This window comes from Paramisgurnus dabryanus, chromosome 22 (genome assembly GCF_030506205.2).
Source record: "Paramisgurnus dabryanus chromosome 22, PD_genome_1.1, whole genome shotgun sequence".
Taxonomy (NCBI): domain Eukaryota; kingdom Metazoa; phylum Chordata; class Actinopteri; order Cypriniformes; family Cobitidae; genus Paramisgurnus; species Paramisgurnus dabryanus.
The window spans coordinates 4535674-4548760 of NC_133358.1; the positions used below are offsets into that span (position 1 = coordinate 4535674).

Genomic DNA, 13087 nt, shown 5'->3' on the forward strand with positions numbered 1-13087 from the left:
TTTGCCTTTGTAGTATTTTATACCATGGTCATGTGTTTGAAGTGCATTGGGGTAATGTGCAAATACCATATGGTAGGTAAAAATGCTAATGAATATGGATTCATGATTTATGTCACTTATCAAATCTGTTTCAAATAGGATGAGTTTTTAGGTTCACCCAGACACGTTTAAAAATCACATTGTGTGATACTCTAGGAAATTTGTGATTTTTTTTTTTGCCTGTTTTTTACCTTTTTGGTCAAAGAAAAGAGATTGGGTGTATAGAGCTGTCAGTCAGAGCTGTTTCTTACTCTGACAGGCCGTAACAGATGAGAGGAGGGCTGGTTGAAAGCAACAGGGCCTTTTAATTTCACCGTTTGGATTTCAGACAAACACGGTCAAGCTCTGGCACCCTCAATCTATCCATGTCATTCAGATAGGCCTCTGCCAGTGCCACTCACACACACACACACACACACACACACACACACACACACACACACACACACACACACACACACACACACACACACACAGACATCACTATGGCAGGACGTTATGTGACAATAACGTAAGGTGGTCATTGTCAACCCATATATATTTTTGCATTTAATCAGTAAAATTGGAGTCACATGAAACTTGGAGGAATATGCAGAACAGCTCAAAAATAAGGTCACATATTTGCAAGTTTACTTCTAAATTTTGATAACATTTACATATAGGCATTTATCAGACGCTTTTGTCCAAAGCGACTTACAAAGATTAGAAAACAATAGAGCAATTTGTCATAGGGAGGCATTAATAAAAGAAGTGCTTATTCCAAGGGTCTCCAAGCTTTTTGTGAGTGAGTGCTACCACAATGGATAAAACTGGAGGGTATCTGGGTAAATTGAGATGAAGATCTGGCACTGGGTGTCATCAGCGTAGCAGTGATAGGAGAAGCCATGCATCTGTATGATAGGTCCTAAGGATGTTTTTAAATAGAGAAAAAAAAGTGGACCAAGCACTGATCCCTGAGGGACCCCAGTGACCATCTTGTAAGCTGTGGACAGTGTGCCATTCCATGACACCCTAAACGATCTTTCAGAGAGATAAAATATGAACTATTGGAGTAGAGAACCTGTGATCCCTAGCAATGATGGGGTGGCTAGTACGATCTGATGTTGACTGTGTCAAAGGTTGCCGACAGGTCTAGCAGAATCAGAATCGAGGATTTGGATTCCGGCTTAGCTAGCCGTTATGCTTCCTTGAATGACAGCAGTGCTGTTTCGGTGGAGTTGTTGTATTTAAAGCCTGACTGCTTGTCATCTAGTGGGTTGTTCAGTGATAGAAAGGAAAATACCTGATTGAAAACAACAAGGTTTGTTTTCACAATGAACAGAAGGAGTGAAAGAGTGATTAAAGTGATGAGCATTTACTAAATAGAAGCCGGGTACACATTATTATTGAGGTCCGAGTTGCGAGCAGGTTAGTTGAAAATGTTGGGCGGGTGCAGGTTGTTTATACATTGACCCGCGCATTACTGATAGGTGTACAACTTGATAAATCATTTTTATGACATAGTAAAACCACTGCATTGGAAGTGCTATAAAAAGTGATGTAATGTTTAAATTGAGTTCATATACACTGCATGTCAGATAATATAAACATTATATATTTATAAATTAAGAATAGTTCACTAAAATGGTTCGATATATCTGTGATATGATAAAAGAAATGTTGTAGGAATACATTAAATGTATTGATTCATATTCATGCTCATTTCTTCACATTTAGCATTTCTAAAATTGCATCAAGCAAATGGCATTGCTTTGACTGTTTGAATAACTGTTTACGATTTTCTGTCTTTTGTTTTCCACTCAGTTGTTACACATTGTGAAGCTGTTTTGCTTGGATGCCTCATTCATGTTTTTTAAACAATCTTATCTTTTGGTTTGCATCCAAGTTCCAAATTAAAAAAGAGAGACTAATGAAATGTGATGAAGCATTTAATTCAATGGATCATCCAGAAATGGGCATTACCACATGGTTATTTGAGTTCTCAACAACCATTTTTGTTTCCATTTAAAATAATTTGATTGTGATATACTGTTGCCATACTATAAAATTACTCATGTCCCAATATATTAAATGGTGGTCAAACTGCCAGTCCACTAGTCCATTATACCTTGTGAGGTACAGTAACGGTCTTAAGTTGACCTCTTCAACCTCTACCACCTTTATCTTCACCTTTGAACTCCTCGAAAGAGTGAAGTGGCTACTGAAAGGATTGTCTGGCCTAATTTAGTTTGTCCCTCTGTTGTGAAGTGTAGAAATGTGAAATCCAGGTAATGGCCATATTGATCTTGGAGATTTAAAAGCTGTGGAACATCAAAGCATTCTGGGTGAAGAATGTCACATGGAGAAATACATTTTCAGTTCTCCTGGTTGTACTCTATCGTACCCAGTATCAATACTTAATTTTTAATCCTTCTTAAAACAGGATACATTTATTTTAGAATAAACATAACAATATTAAAGGTGCTCTCCGTAAGTTGAGAAATTTCTAACCGTTACTGACACCAGTGGCCGTTATAGAAACTGCAGCCAGTCTCATGCTCGTTCTCGGTGGGCACACTCGTACGAGCACGACCACAACAACCAGAGTTGCCGTAGCAACCACAGACAGCTCATTGAGATTCAGCAGCATGTTTACAAATGTAAGAAAAGTTACAGTACTGTAAGGTTGTTTGACAGACCATATTTTAGCAAAATGTTGCAGTGCTACTTTATATTTTCAACAGAAGTCTACTTAAGTTTTGTAATTTTAAGTTAAATAAGTTTTGTAACACGACACTGTAAAACACACTCCCGACACTCACAATCTTAATGCACTCGTCCTCCGAATAAAGATAATTCATATAAGAAAGTAACTTTTGAAATGGTCCTGTGCTACATGCTATCGTAAGCATTACACCACAAAATAAATGCTGTCGTTAGCATTACACCACAAAAACAATAACATAATATATTACAGATGTCCTGTAACTATGTCTTACCTTTGCAGTAAAAAGGAAACCTGCTCAAGGTCTGTTATCATACCCAGCGCTGACCGGAGCTCCCTCCAAGAATCAAATGCCAATCCGATGTTTACTCTTGTCTTTTCCCCGACGCCGGTCACGCACTATTTTGGCCGCACTAGATAAGGATTTTTTTTAAACTTACGAGGCGTTTCCATGAGTGTATGGATTGTGCTGGAAGTTGGTAGCTTCTTTCCGTCTACAGAGTCCATTTGAAACATGCTAGCGATTGCCGCTGTTTACCAATGACGGCCGTACGCGTCTATATGGAACGCCCAGGTAGACGAGCACGCGCATGACGTCACATTTTGAATTTCGTGCCAATTCGGACCCGACTTCTCCACACAGAAAAGAGCCTACAGGCTGATAGAGACAACCGTGGAGGACACTCAAGGTGTCATTCTTTCTATTACATTATGGTTGCCTCATAAATATACGAATGAAAACTCTATCTTAAAGATTTTTTTAAGTAATAACTTACATTCAGCCCCTTTAAAGGTGACGTTTTTTCCTGCATTGGAATAAACATGCATTTTTATGTTACTTTAACTCAAAAAATTAAGTTAAACAATTTCAACTTGAGCTATGTCAACTTATCACAGGCCTTAAAATGTTAGGTTGAATTGACTTGCAAAATCAAGTTGTTTTAACTTCATGCTGCCTTTTTTGCAGTGAAAGCGCAACAAAGTCATACCCTTTTTGCGTATTCCTGTAGCCAATAATTCAAAATATTGTCATCATATACCTGGGAAGTAGAGGGCTGTAATCCAAACCAGCCATTCTCTGTAGTCCTTAAAAAGCTAATTCTTTTAAAGAAAATATATTGCTTGGCATTGAACTTTGAGCTTTATAATTTTGCAGGTATTGTTTATGCTTAGAAAAGTTAGAAAAATGGCATCATGAAAAACGGCACCTTTAAGTCTTATTTTCAGAGAACTTTTGTGAGCTTTATCCTAAAACTTTCTCAATAGGATTAGAAAATAAGCAATTCATTTGATTTAGACCAGACAAGGCAGAGTGTGATATGTGCTGCTAGCAGCAAGAAATCATCCTTCATATTAGGGGAGAAAGCTGACTGCCTATTAAACTGGTGTGGACTGTCTGATATGAATGATAAACCTAAGCAGACTGGATCAAGACAGGTATTGAGGTTGAAATGACTGGCTCTAAAAATGAGTAAAACAGCCACCAACAATCTTATTTACAGTGGCCACTTTATTTATGCCCTAGGCATGGATTTTAGATTGATCTGCAGGAAAGTGCTATAAGACAATCGGAATGATACAAATCAAAGCATTAATATCATTTTGGGGGATGTTATACTTCCACTAGATGACAGTATTGATTCATTGTTTTGAAAAAAAAAATCTATGAACCCCAAAAGTTTAGTTTAGGACACTTTTATCTGGACACTTGAGTCATGCTAAAAATGTCTGAATGTTATTGTATTAGATGAAATGTCATAGCAAGTAGTATAATTTCATTTCGTTTCTGCTTTTCCCAAATAACTTTAATTATCTTAGCATTTTGAATAAACAGTTTATTGTTTTAACATTTTTCACAGATTTTAACATGCTGCAAAGACAATTTAAACAGTTTAAACAGATTATGAATATGAATAGTTAACAACTTTGGCATACACTGGAGCTAATCTTCTAATTCTTGTAACCTGAAAGAGAAAACTGACCCATAGTTTCATCCTAAGCCTGCTATAGCGGCCCCCTGCGGCAATGCTAAGAACGTGACACACATCGTGTTGTGTTATGATTCATAGTGCACTACATTTCAGAATGCGTGACTTGTGAAATCGAGCTTGTCTAGCTAGAAGTGTCTGCATTCACACGCCTTGGCAGAGTTTCGATTCTGGTGTTTCTAGGTTTCTCTTTGAAAGTCTGGCTTGGGCACTGCTGTTTCTTTAAAAACCTGTTTCCATTTTTGGGGTGGTTGAAGGTTTTTAACACGCTCATGAATGCACACTTCACCCCTGCAGGTGTTCTGAGAGATGCATCATTTAAGAAGCTCTTGCATATGCAAATCTCTCAGTGCCTGATTATGCCTGATGGAGCAGATGTCCACACTCCTCTTACAGGCCGCCTGGGGTGTGTGTGTGTGTGTGTGTGTGTGTGTGTGTGTGTGTGTGTGTGTGTGTGTGTGTGTGCGCGTGTGTGCGTGTGCACGCGTATGTGTGTGTGTGTGTAGAGGGAATTTGGCTGTTCTCTCAGGTAAACTCAGCTCTGTACTGTACACTGTAGATTGGTACATTGTGTTGTACAAAAAAGGCATTTCTTTAGTTTTTAATTACCTCTCACAACAAAAAGAATGCAAACTCATTTTAGCATAATGCACTTTTAATCTAAACTAAAAAGATTTAATATTGTTTCCTTGGCTTTAGCATTAGTTTAGTCACTTAAAATATCATATAAAAGATTATATAATACAAAATGTATAGTTGAATTTTGCCACACTACCCACAAATACTGAAATGAGTAGGAGTTTGAGTACAATTTTAAATATTGATTATTTATATAATTTAATGTTTAAATACTCAATAATGCTAAAGACATGATACATTGTCATTATTTATTGTCATTCAACAGTTCACATCCATCTGCCTATCTGTCTCCTCATGGGCCTCTTATTTCAAGAACTTTAAAAGAAAGTTGTATATAAAAGAAACACATATTAAGAGTAGAATTAAAAGTCTGCTAAAAAACAAGATTTACAAAAATAACAAAACTATGAAATAACTCAGAAGGATGTTTGGAAGTTATGTATTAACAAAAAAAACAAAACAAAAATTGTAAATCTTATCTAGCTTCATGTGGTTTATCTCATATATGAAATATAATGTAGTTTTGTGCAGTATAGAAATGAATACGTAGGCATACTTTATATTTAAGCATTTGACAATTTGCCTTTAAAGGATTTATGCTTATTGTTCATGATTATCAAAAGTGTAGATAAAACTTCTCTCTGTTGATGTTTATCTGACCACATGGAGGCGCTCTAGTATTTGCTGTTATCAGTGCTGTGCGATGGGGACTCTTTGAAGTAGGCACACACTTACAGTAGGATGACTTTAAAACTGCTCAAAGTCACTCTTTACTAGTGTCGTGTCATTGCCTGTGACTCATTCTTGATCAGTCTTTGATCATTCTCATTTATAGGAATGAAGAAAATCATCTCCGCTCTGTTATTCAGACTTCAGCACTTTGTTGTGAAGCCTTGTTCTCTGACATTCATGCTTGTCTTCTCTAGTTTTTCTGACTGAACCTCAGTAGATGGGTTTGTGGACAATAGAGATTAAGATTTAAACTCCAGGCCTCCCGTGAACGATTCATCCCATCAAACCAACAAGTCAGTGCGGATCTGCTGATCTGACTCTGAGTTTAAACCTTATCGATTCGCTTGTTTGACTTTTTCTCCTCGTATCTCCATCGGTTCTGCCTGTGTGTCGAGTGTGAAGGCTTAAAAGACCCTTTTGTCGGTTTTAGACTGCACAGTGTGTCCTGATAACAGCACATCTTATGATATTTCCTAATGGCTTTATTGTACTCAAGATTTTCTAGGAAGATAAGTGCTAACAGATCCTGCTGGTCGGGCTGAGTGCTGAATAGACCCCACACCAGCCAGACATGCAATACCATGATCAGTATCGACCCTCGTGATTCTTTCTCATAAAAGCTCTTGCCATTAACAAAATGTGTATGTATGCCTATGTACATTATTTATTAAAATATGTTTTAGACTTTTTCAGTTTCTCTGTAGTTTGTTACCAATATGATGTTGTACTGTATGCTTATTAGGTTTTATTGTCTGCTATGTAAAAATGGTCTGTTTACTTGGAAACATTTAATAATTATGATTAGGAATCTGAACAAAATACTAACTGAGCAACAGCAAAAGAGAAACTTGCCAAAGAAATTACTAATTATGTGAGCATACATTAACAAATGATCTGTAAAATATTGCCATGATGTTTTCTTCATTATTAAAAGTTATGAAATGTTAATCCTGTTGCAGTTAAAATGCTTTATATGTTTGCTTTTTTGCCAACTTCAATGACACCTATGCTTCTTTGCTACAATCATATTCATTTATAATAACTTCACAGAAAGGCTATGGCCTCTTAGCTTTTAATGACAGCCTCTCTTATAGACTGTTAAAAGTTTTAATGTGTTTTCTGATGTGTTTGGATCTAAGCCATTGACCCTGATTGCCGTCCTACTTGAGAAACACCACCAGCAGCAGTTGCCATCCAATCATTTCCTATTCATTAGTGAGAAGTGCAGTGAAATGTTGAAGCTACTGTAATTACCACGACTTGATTTTCCAGTTTTGTGTATCCCATATTTATATTCTCCAGATGTCACCCTAAACACTCTTCTTATAGGATACAGGGCTTTATAAACCTTGCTGAGGTTGTCAAAAGTACACACATTATGCCAGATTTTGTTTTTTCTTGCGTGTTTATGGCAAAGCCTAGTGCTTTGTTGATCTTAGCATGCTTCCCACTGCTCAGGTTGGTCAGGTTTGATGGTTTTTGAGATATTTGGGGCACTTGACAGTCCCTCAGGCTCTGTGAGCTGGTTAAGCACCAGATTGGACAGACTGGAAATGCAGCTAAGACCCGCAAACCACCTTAGGCTGACTTAAGATCCACAATTGACAGTTTAAGTGACATATTTTATGGTGCGGTTATCATAACAGTAGGTGCTGCTTTTACTTCTGAATCAATTGTCCTGTCCTACACCACATATTTTACAATCATAATTAATGCAGCGTGTCACAATGTGGTTTTTATTATTGTAAGTTCAGGTTTGTAGGTTGCTCTCGGTGGTGCTGTAGCACAAAGTCTGTTATCTGCTCTTCAGCTCCCCATGGGGCTGATTTACTGAGCTTATAGGATGTGTACTGTACATTTAACTGTACATTTACTGGCAAGAGTTTGTTCAAAGTTAAATAAATTTTAAAATTAACAAGTCTTTATCTTTACAGAATAAAACTATACTATAACAGCCTCATGCAAAGCATTCTGGGAACCAGAAATCATCATCAACCTTTTTCAGTTTTTTTGCTTCAGATTTTGTTTCCCAGAATGTTTTGCTTGATGCTGTTTTTTTTTACTTTTACTCTGTAAAGACAAAGACTTGTAAACGTTTAATGTTCATTTAACTTTGAACAAAATGTTGCCAGTAAAAAACATAAATTAAAATCTACGGTAAATTAACGGCAACCCAGCTGCAATTTCTACGGAATTTTTTACAGTGTATTGCAGCTGGGTTGCCGGTAATTTACCGTAGATTTAAATTTATGTTATTTACTGGCAAGAGTTTGTTCAAAGTTAAATAAATGTTAAATATTAACAAGTCTTTATCTTTACAGAATTAAACTATACAATAACAGCCTCATGCAAAGCATTCTGGGAACGAGAAATCATCATCAAACTGTTTTCTGTTTTTTTGCTTCAGATTTTGTTCCCAGAATGTTTTGCTTGATGCTGTTTTTCTAGTTTTATTCTGTAAAGACAAGAATAAATTGATAGGATAGCATCTTGAAGTTAATGGAGATTTGTGGGATGCACATCCAGAGCGTAGCTCCCGTTCCACCACATCCCAAAGATGCTCTATTGGGTTGAGTCTGGTGACTGTGGGGGGGCATTTTAGTACAGTGAACTCATTGTCATGTTCAAGAAACCAATATGAAATGATTCAAGCTTTGTGACATGGTGCATAATCCTGGTGGAAATAGCCATCAGAGGATGGGTACATAGTGATCATAAAGGGATGGACATGGTCAGAAACAATGCTCAGGTAGGATGCCCAATTGGCACTAATTGGTGGGATCTTCTGCTGTGGTAGCCCATCTGCCTCAAGGTTGTGCATGTTGTGGCTTCACAAATGCTTTGCTGCATACCTCGGTTGTAACGAGTGGTTATTTCAGTCAAAGTTGCTCGGCCCATTCTTTTCTGACCTCTAGCATCAACAAGGCATTTTTGCCCACAGGACTGACGCATACTGGATGTTTTTCCCTGTTCACACCATTCTTTGTAAACCCTAGAAATGGTTGTGCGTGAAAATCCCAGTAACTGAGCAGGATGTGAAATACTCAGGCCGGCCCGTCTAGCACCAACAACCAATGCCCACTTAAATCACCTTTCTTTCAGTCAGTTTGGAGTTCAGGAGATTATCTTGACCAGGACCACACCCCTAAATGCATTGAAGCAACTGCCATGTGATTGGTTGATTAGACAATTGCATAAATAAGAAATTGAACAGGTGTTCCTAATAATCCTTTAGGTGAGTGTATATGTAGTTGATTGTGCTGCCATGAAATGTAATAACTCCATATAAAAAATAAAGCTTTTAACTGCTACAGTAAAGGAGATTTGACGGGTCGTCAAAGCACCAAAAGAAAAATGCACGACTACATTATTCTGAACGTTCTAAATGGGGGCGGGTCATGAGGCGAGATGATTGACAGTAGATGATAATGTTCTTTGATTGACAGCTGCACAGGATGAGCTAACGTTAGCTTGCTTTGCTCGTGTTCATAATAACAACAACATGATAATAACTTTTCATGTAGTATGTTTACCGTAGTTACACAAAACAAGCAACAACTAAGCCAAATTATGTTTTAGATATTTTTACCATTTTACATTACCGAGTTACATTACCAGTGTGATGTTGTCATTAGCTGATTTATTGTTTCTACATGACAGACAAATCTTTAGAGATAAGATAAAAATGTTGACACATTTTTATTTTCCAATGTAAAATATTACCTACAGTAATCTTATGCAAACTTTTTTTAATTATATTGATTCATTACCTTTTTGTCCGTGGTACTGAACACTTTATTTCCCTGTATGCTTAACTTGCACACTGTATTATATAATCAATACATTTAATAAAGCTTTTTCAACTGACCGCAGCATTCAGTTATAGATCAGTCCATCAGTTATATAAGAGATTCCAGCAGCGTATTTCAGTCCAATGTCTGTAATTGAATATACTGACCTTAATTATTCATCCTAACCCTGCTGCTTAAGAAAGGTGGCATTTAAACCAGACACGCTTGTGAAAATAACGCTCTCTGAGCTTACAAACCTATTGAATCCCTCTGTATTGAGCAAAGCGCCTTTAATTTTTCCCATCTTCTCTCTGGCCTCGATGGGGACAAGAACTTCATCCAGTAAAGCACAGCCTTTCATTACACACCTTCAATACACGACTGAAAATGTCCAACCAAGGCTAATGGGACTTTATTGATTTAGGCTATTGGTTGTGAGTGGCTTACGCGGGGGAATTAGCGTGTCTGTAAAAAATAAAGAAAAAATGCAATGCATTTAAAACGATTAATTATGTCCTCATGTGGCTTGAGCTGCGGCTTTTGTTGTGCAAAAATCCCATTTTGTCAATATACCATTCGACGGCTTTGGCGGCTTAATCTTGAGCATTAAGTCTTTGCAAGAATAGATGTTTGATTAAAATCTCATCAAACTTTCCTCCATGAGAAATCTTTCTCTCTGCATACTCCGTTAAGCACGCTCACCTGAGGCGCAGAGTGCAGATGAGCTGCTCTCGCATGTGTTTATGTGATACTGTCATGTCATGTCTTTATTCTCTCGTCCCATGTGTGTTTACGGCTGCAAATTCAAGTCAAAGGTGTCAAATATGTTTTGGAGCGACTGTGATGTCACACTGTCACTTCTGCATCATGCTCAGGTTTGGGATGTTGACAGATCTCAAAGGTTTCGCTCCATTTAAATTGAAGACGGTACTGAACTACGCTTACGTTTCCTGCCAGACTCACAGGGGATTTAATTTCCGATGCGTGAGAAAATTAGAGCAGCTAAATTATAGCAGAAGAGGAATATGCAGGGAGCGTGTGAACTTGTTAGTGGTGTTTGTTATGGCAGACATCACTGTTTCTATTGTTTATACTTACACTGTGTGTTAAGCAGGCATGACACAATAAAGCAGCAAGTAATTAAAAGCTTGTGATATCTCCTTCCACTTTTTTTCTAACCAGCTGCGAGCGGGACAATGAATGAGCGAAAGGACATTTTAGGCGAGTTTCTCTCACCTAATGTTGTCTTGTTGATCAATTTCGCTGTTTATTATTTGCTGCTGTTGATGATCTGATTGTCTGTGTGGTGTGTCGCACAATATTTTTGCTTTATGCACATTGGACAGCACAGGCAAAGATTTGACTGTATTGTCTTTAAAGCAGTTACACTATATGTACCTTTTCTGCCATGGGTGATTTACATTGTGTGGCTTTGTGGGGAACGGATTAGGGATTTCACGAAGCAAGACATGTTACTAGATAAATATCATTGTTAGCAATCCAGTTTGATTATAGGATTAGGTTTAGGTCAATGTTAGGTTTGGGTTTTGGACAAAGCTAGGGGTTGTACACACTTGTTTTCTATTTGGGGGTTAAGCTAAGGGAAAAGGTTTGGTTTAGAGATGGACCGATACTGATTTTTTTTTTTCAAACCGATACCAAATATTTGGATGCTTATGTGCCCGATAACCGATATGCTGAACCAATTTGTATTTACTGTTATGCTATTGTTTTTAACACAATTACTCCAACACTACTGAACTGAACAAACCCTTATAATAATAACAATCGCTCCCTCTTTACAGTACATACAATGTAATAAATAGGGATCTGAAAGAGTGAAGAATAATATAATTTTTTGTGCCAGGCATGCAAAAACACTTGTTCATAATGATAATATGTATTAGAAAAATAAAGCAAAATGCACAACATATTCTCAAAATAACAATAAATAGGCTATATGCATGATGTCCAACTATGAAAATATTCTGCTTTGATTATGGACTTCTTTTTTGCTTTCCTGTGTCATCTGAGTTCCCTTCCGCTGTCTTAATCTCAGTGATGATGGATTTGTGGACTTGTCCTGTAAAATACGACGATATGCTGCTCTGAATCCTTTGCATTTATTATTCTGTTGTTTTCATGCTGAAATAGACTATTGGGAGAGGACAGCTTTCGAATAGTTCTTGCAGTACACTGATGCCAAACACTGCATGAAGTCGAAAAACAACTACTGTTAAATAACTTGATTTTGATTGCCCAGTCCGACATGCACACGTCATGCAATCGACACACTTGCTTACCTCTCAGTCTTGCAGCATGCGCTAGCTTCTTTTGTACAGTGAGAGATGCAAAGGTATACAGTTTGACTGATAGAACAGTATAATTACATGTAATAACTTTAACATGCCCACCGGCACACAAAGCCTGCAGCCCACCGGAAATTACCCGTTAGTCCCGATAGCCAGTACATGCTGGTTCTTGGTGACATTTTCAAAGGCCGGGCATGTATTAAAAAAGGGATCATGGCATAACCTGACAAACAGAAGATCACAGTAATAGTCCATTCCTGATTTTATTGTTGTTTGCATCGTGTGGCAGCGTTTTAACTATATTAAAATATTTTTATATGGAATTTTGATTACCATTGATCACATTGTGTGGGGAAAAGTATTAATTATTTTTTCAATCGATTAATCTATCAAATATTTTTTAGATTAGTCGAATAGTCTAATGATTTTTTTATATATATAATTCACCAACAAATAATAAATGTAACATTTGCCATTTATGCCTACATTTTATTTAAGCATTTTCTGAATAAAACAAATACACAAACAAAAATGTTCAACATGAAAAATAAAGTGACAGTGCCTTGTCCACCATAAATTCAGCCTAACATAGACAGTGCAAAAAGGTGCATTATTCACCCTAAACAATAAAATAGGCATATTTTAATGATTTAAATTAAATAAGTAAATAAAATCAAACTGAATAAGCATCAACTTTAACATTGAACTTTTCTTAAGTTCCGGGTAAAAAAAAAGTTTAGCTAGAATGATCTTCTAATATTTTATAAACAGCGTTTACGCTGCTGTTACTTTAACGAAATGCATGCCAGGAATACCTAACAAGACGAGCTTCTGTAAAATCACATTTTCGCAAAAAAATAACTTACTTAGGACCTCCGCACT

The 13087-nt window shown here is 37.0% G+C and overlaps 1 protein-coding gene and 1 long non-coding RNA gene across 3 annotated transcripts in view; one reads left to right on the forward strand and one right to left on the reverse strand.

Annotated features, from left to right (window-relative positions):
* LOC135785514 (uncharacterized) overlaps positions 1-3290 on the reverse strand; it is a 387186-nt gene extending 383896 nt beyond the window's left edge. Inside the window, exon 1 of the long non-coding RNA XR_012335665.1 lies at positions 3018-3290. This is a non-coding gene — a long non-coding RNA (uncharacterized lncRNA). The remainder of the gene's footprint in view (positions 1-3017) is intronic.
* dpp6a (dipeptidyl-peptidase 6a) overlaps positions 1-13087 on the forward strand; it is a 413973-nt gene that overhangs the window by 77056 nt on the left and 323830 nt on the right. The window lies entirely within an intron of this gene.